Consider the following 6,992-nt stretch of genomic DNA (forward strand, 5'->3'; position numbering starts at 1 on the left):
CAGGCTGTGCAGGGGAGCAGGGCCTTCACGGGAAGATTAGGCCCTAATGTGGTCCCACTCCGAGGAATCAGCCGAGTCAAAGAGGTGCCGAGATTCCGCCTTGATGTAGTTGCCCAGCGTCATTGTGCTAAAGGAGCATACCATGACTTCCGAACAACTAACTAAGAGGTCTAAGATAGGATAAACCAGCCCTTGGTTGGAATGATTCAAGCTGTTTCATGGGGGTGGCATCCACCTGATTGTACCGCACAGAGCCGGCGTAGGTGATGGATGACCGTATGCTCGAGGTGTAAAGAGTAGCTTGGTAGAGTTAGTGATCGATGAAGAAAGGGAACAAGAGAAACGAAGGCCTCCGAGCCAATCTGGATCCTGCAGGTTGCAGCAATCTTTGTCGAGAGCTGTCTGGTCACACCATCCCGAGGTACCTTGTCGACATATTCCACAGGTGTCTGTAACCCTGATAGTCAGGGTTGAGTTTCCTAAACAAATATTGTGTCAATGTCATTGTAATGAAGGAAATGAATGATTTCATAACGTCTATTTCTGATTAAGCTGCATTTCCACGTAATGAGACAAAACTGTCTAGGCATTTCGAGTGGGCATAACAAGGTCGGAGAGATTCTGGAGCAGAATATTAATATTTGATATATTAAATATTGCGCTCTCCAATACTTGCCTGAGGAGCAGCGGTCTGATTAGCCGAGTTCCGAAATGGGCACTTTTTCACAAGACCGGGACGAATTCACATGCATGCACAGCCCTTCACATACACATATCTGGCCGCAATTATCCAACCCATGTACGGACTGTTGTCAGTGGTGGCATTGAACGGGACCAGGTGGCTTTTTATAGGGGCGAACAACAACTTGTAAATACAAGCGTCACGAATCGCTTCTGCGGTAGCGAAGGGGGGAAGTCGAGAAAAAACAACCGTCGTGGAAAAACTGGCATTCCGTTCAGTAAGGCAAGCTTGAATTGTACAGTAGTTCGGGATGCTTGTCTTGGTGACAATAAATTCACCCCTCAAATAATTGGTGGTGAAATCCCCACCAATAAGATGATGTAGGGCAGCAACAAGAGTATGCCAGTCTGGAATGTGGCGAATGTAATGCGGTGGAATGCTGAGTTGGTTAAATGATTGGGTGTCCATCTCAGCGGACAAACTCAAGAAATAAAAACAGCGAACACCTAATCCATTGCGAAAGAACGAAGAGGATACAAGAAGTAATTAAGTTTCTGATATTTTAACAAAACCAAAAATGGCCTAAACAAAGCACAGAACAATCCACTCTTTTCGGCGGGATACAGCTGAATGCTAGTAAGTTTGTATTTTACCGTGTGAAAAGATTACTATATAGTAAAAGTTTTACTTTTCACTACCACGTCACGATAGGTGCACCCGACGTGATAGGTGCGATAAGTGATAAATGAAATAACTTATACAATATAATCAAACAAACACAGGCAAAAACTGGCACTTCTATGATTAACCCGGTTGCAGTGAAGATTCCATTTTTCTGATCTGTTAATACTGAGTTGTCTTGTGCGAAGTGAAAACTCGTTTTCTCTGGATGGTGTCACCGCGGATGAAATCAAATTTAATTATGTCGCGGGCCATCTGGATGCGTAATACGCAACAGAGTTGAGAGACATTCTAGTCAAGCCATAAGCTACTGAAAAGTATGAGAAGCTCAAGACAGAACTTATTATCCGCTCAACGCATCCTAAGACAAAAAGACGAGACAGATCCTAGACTACGAGGAGATGGGGAACAGGAAACCTACACAGTTCCTGAGATATCTTCGTGGTCTCATCGGTACGGTAGTCCCTGACGGTGTTATGAAGCCATTTAGTTAGTACACTGCCAACATCGACACAAACCATCCTAACGACCCAAAATAATGACGGCCAGGACGCTCTTGCAGTTCTCGCTGATGCAGTGTTAGAAGTTTGTCTACGACCTCAAATAGCATAGGGCATTGCCACTACTGACATTCTGGAGGCCCTAACGGAGATACTAACAAGCTTGATGACAGCAAAAATAAGTGAGGTCGCTAACACACATACGAAAGAAATCGCTGGAGTTGAAGGAGTACCACACTTGTCGTGTCCTCATCTGCGCTCGAGTTCACGCTACAGAAGTCTCATTGAAATTACGTATGTTGGTACTACAGGAGATTCGCAGACCAGGCCCGAAAATGCACCAAACTTCGTCAGTACACTACCAAAGCCGCGGGAAACGACCCGGGGACCACTAATGGCGGTGCAGTACTAACGTCCACCCGTCGTCTCTTTATCACGTACAGAATGATGAAACATCTATTGATCGTGGACACTGGAACATATGTGTGCGTCTAACCAAAACTCTGCTATCGGGGCCCGTTGAGGACAAGCTATGAGACATTTGCAGCAAATAACACGTGCATTCCTACCTACGGTTTGGCGATGTCAGATCTCGATTTCGAACTTAAACGAGCCTTTATGTGGCTTTTCATTGTAGCTGATGTTACCAAGCCCATTGCTGGAATTAACTTCTGTACCGTTATGATCTCCTAGCGGACGTTCGCCCACAGTGTTTGGTTGACAAAAGACCTCGCTCGTTACAATTGACCGTACAGGTCGTTGCAATCTGGTAAGTAGCATTAAAACCATAAATGACAACATTCCGCCTGCATATTCCCAGCTATTTCAAAACTACCAAGAGATCATTAGGCCTTCCGGAAAGCCAGCCTTACTGGTTACTACATCACATGGCACTACATCAAGACTACTGCTGGTCCAACAGCTCGCAGTAAGCTTCGACGTCTAGCTCCTGATAAACTCAAATTGTCCAAAGTAGAGTTCGAAAACTTGGTTGAAATGTGATTCGCCAAACCTTCCTCAAGCAGCTGTTCTTATTTTTGTTTAGGACCATCTAATTGATGTAATCCAAAGCTATGAAACTTGTAAGATTTATCTTTCAAATATTTTGACGGTAAGTGTGCGGCCCGTTGAGCGAGGGGAAAAGCGTCGTATGGTCTTATAGCTATACTTATATGATCAATCTCTATTACTGAAAGTCACCTTTCCCGATCATCTCCGATTTACTGGGTAGAGTTTATAAATTTACGGCATCGAGATAATCTTCTAGATTGTTAAATTCCTTAGCCACTTACCATTAATATCGTAATCAGCTTCGGGAGCTACCATGAATCCACTTTCTTTGAACCCTCAATCCCCATTTTCTAAATAGCTTGGACCGTCGTTCAAACTTGTACACATTCATTGTGCAAGTGATGGCGAGTCCAGAATTTTACTCTTTATAAATATCTTGTTCCAGTCGATACATGTATATTCATGAACGCCTTAGGTGTCTGCTATAAGCTGCTCTTGGTTTCGTGTTAGGATTGACACTGATCCCACCGCTTGTTGTCTAGAATCAAAATCGCTTTCAAAGGAAATTTTTTCAACTTTAATATTGTTTTCGTTTCTGGCACAAAGTCTTCAAAGAACCATTTTCTAAAAATTGTCAATCTATGCAGATTTTTGATTTGTATAAGTTACGGACAAAGCAGACTTTAAGATACTTTTAAGGCCCAATGTTTTGCAGATTTACCTATAATCGTCAGCTTTAATTTGAGGTCACCACTAGCATTTGCAGCAGTTAACACTGTAACTCTTTTATGATTTTTAAGTCCTGTAGCTCCCTTTTCTTTTCTTTAGAGGCAAGAGTCTTGGAGAGTAACATCTTAAAATTCAGTCCAGTGTTGTTACTATTATAAATCTGGTTTATTGTAAGATTTTCGTCTTTGATTATCTACTGAAACTTTTCACAAAACTCTTCAAAAAACTTCAGAATCTGCAGACAATTTTTCGCCGCATATTTAAAGTTGCCTCATACTATATCGTTTTTCCAACCGTCCAACTATCCTGCACTTGCTGTAAAATCAGGTTTACCTTTTTTTAACTCGTTTCGGGAAAAAGAAAGCTTTATCATGGAGGATCGGGTACGAGATAAGGCTTCCTTTTGATGTTGTTGACTGTACCAGAGAAAAAGGGCTTCACTTGTGTTTTCATACTCGGATTTTTTTCATCGTTTTTCTGTTGGATGCAGTTATGTCAGCACTTTTACATGAAAAAATGTTCAGTTTTGCTCCGGATTCTGCGCCAATCGCCTACTGTTGTCTCGGCTGCACCATAATCAGCTGCCATTTTCTTCAGCTCTTTGTTCAATCCTCTTCAACGCTGTTAGTTTTTCCTTGATAGAAACTAACTTTTCTTCGCTTTCCCCTAAGTTGCACAAAATTAGTTAAAATTTCGCAAACACGACACAGAAAGTAATCTACACACCCACACACTTATAGCGACAAACACGCACGGACGCGCGCGCGCCCACACACACACACACACAATTCAACTGAATTGAACGCCTGGTAATCATAAAACAATATCGAACGAACTCGAACCGGTTACAATAGCAGAAAGAGCGACATTGATCTATTTTTCATATCGCGTGAATGATCCGAGTAGACATGTGCCGTTGTCCACTGACCTTCACTTCTCAAAATTCAATAAAGCACTGAACGACTCGCAGTTTACTTATATACAGCGTGCCGTAAAAAAAATTTCAGGCGCACTACTTCATAATTGAAGGTAGTCCGTACTTTACTGATTTAAATAAACTATCTACAGTATTTTACTCTGAGGTGCCTCGGATTACTGTGGCTCGAATTATCGACACTATACTGTAGAGTTTCTTATCGACACAATACAGCGTGCACAGATTCGAGCTTAACTTTAGTCGGTCTCTTGCGACTGCTACCGATATCTGCATACTTTGTAACGTCGTTGTAACAATACCGTAGACGCCCTCTTAACCAGCCTCAGGTCAACCGGCCGCCGCTTTAACTGGCCACAAAGCAAACGATGAGTCATCGACAGGTCACAACTCGAACGGCTATTTTAGACGGTTTAGACAATGCCTGTTCAGTTGGGCAGGTGGTTCCGAACGTGATACACACAGTACATACACAGTTGTTGTTGTTAGTTGACAGTTTTAAGTTGTACAGTTTAGTGTTGTGTTGTAGTGTTTTTAGGAGTGTAGTTTTTATTAAATGATCTAACAGTTTGAATGATTATATACTTTTATTTAGTTTTAAAAATTAGTGAAAGAAAACGTAAAAGAAATGTTTTAACTGTAAAAGAAAACCTCGATGCGATCCAGCGAATTGACAAAGGCGAATCAGTGAAAAAGCTATGTGACGAACTTAACGTCGGGAAAAGCACTGCCAATGATTGGCGACACAATCGCAAATCCTTACAGGATTTTTGTACTAGTGTCGAAACAGAAAAGGTGTTGACGAATCGACGAACATAAAAAAAACCAATAAATGAGATGGTTGACGATGCGTACAAGAAAAGGCAATGTTTTTTCATTCGAAACGATCAAAACAAAATAACGCAGAGTTTTAAGCCAGTGATGGATGGTTAGGAAGATGGAAGAAGTGACATAGAGTAAATTTTGTAAACATTTGTGGGGAATAATGTCCGCAGATATCGTTGCAGCAAACGAGTTTGTAATCAAACACCAGAACAGGTTTACAACGTTGACGAGACCTGCGGCCTGTGGCGTCCCTTTTTGTCCGGCGCCCCTAGGTGGTCGCCCAACCGCGCCCTACCCTAACGCCGCTCCTGCATTAAATCAAATCAAATCATTTTTATTTTGCCAGAACATTACAAAAAATGTATAGCAATAGTCATTTTTCTATAATTTGGAACAATCACTCCACATTGAGACCAGTCAAACATACAGAAATTTCAGACGCACCACATTCACTCATGCCAATTTTCCCATTTTCCAACGCCGGCTGTCAGTGTTCCAATTGTGCGGTCACCCAGTCGAATGCCATAAACTCGCCAGCACTATAAAATGCTTGAGACGCTAAAAAGCGTTATAAACGAGCTTTTAACGTCTTGGGCGTTGGAGCATTTTTGATTGAATTTGGCAACTTGTTGAGAAAACGAACTCCTGCCTGCGAAGGAGGAGGAGGTTTACGTTCGTAAACCCCCGTCCCGTGACTTCCAGTTCGGTAGGTATCTCTGCCTCTTGTCCCATACGAATGTATGTCTCGGCCACGTGTCATGGCACATTTAGACATACAAAAAAAGATTGTCTCTAGGATGTAGAGACACGGCAGAGTCAACAGTTGCAGTTTTTTAAAAGCTTCCTTGCATGTTTCTCTGAACCTTAACTGTGCGATTATGCAAATCGCTTGCTTCTGCAACTTGAATGCTCTGAAAAATTGATAGTTTGCGCTGGCTCCCCACAGCACCAAACCGTAGGTGAGGTGGGGGTAGATCAAGCCATAATAAGCCGTCATCAGTACCTGAATGGGGCAGTATTTGGCTAAAGACCTCAATACATATATGCCCGAGGCCAGTTTTGAGCAAACATGATCAATGTGATAATTCCAAGTCAATCCCCGAACCAGGAATATTCCGAGGAATTTTGAACAGTCGACTTCCTCCAGGAAAGAGTCATCCAATAAAACGGCTGGCCCGTCATTGGAGTTTCCTGATCGTAACGCGAAAGTCAAGACATTTGATTTTGAAGAATTCGCTTTGAGGTTGAGGCTGCTGAAGTGTTGGACACAATTGTTGGTGTCAAGAAAGATTTGCTGTTCCAGAATAGTTTTTGATTTGTTGGTGAAACAAAGTGTCGAGTCATCAGCGTACTGCACAAGTCTTCCATGCAGTAGTGATGACTCCATGTCATTGACATAGATGAGGAAAAGAATCGGACTGAGTATTGATTCCTGAGGGACACCATAGCTCAGCTGAATCGGTTCAGAGAATTTGTTTGAGATTTGGACGATTTGTGTTCTGTGGCCTAAAAATGAGCTAATCCATTGGAGCACGTCTCTGATGCCATCAGATTCAAGTTTTTCGAGCAATTTCGAGTGGTCAACACAGTTAAATGCCTTAGATAAGTCGAGAAACACACTTAATGTGGA

The sequence above is a fragment of the Homalodisca vitripennis genome, chromosome 3 (assembly GCF_021130785.1).
Source record: "Homalodisca vitripennis isolate AUS2020 chromosome 3, UT_GWSS_2.1, whole genome shotgun sequence".
Taxonomy (NCBI): Eukaryota; Metazoa; Arthropoda; class Insecta; order Hemiptera; family Cicadellidae; genus Homalodisca; species Homalodisca vitripennis.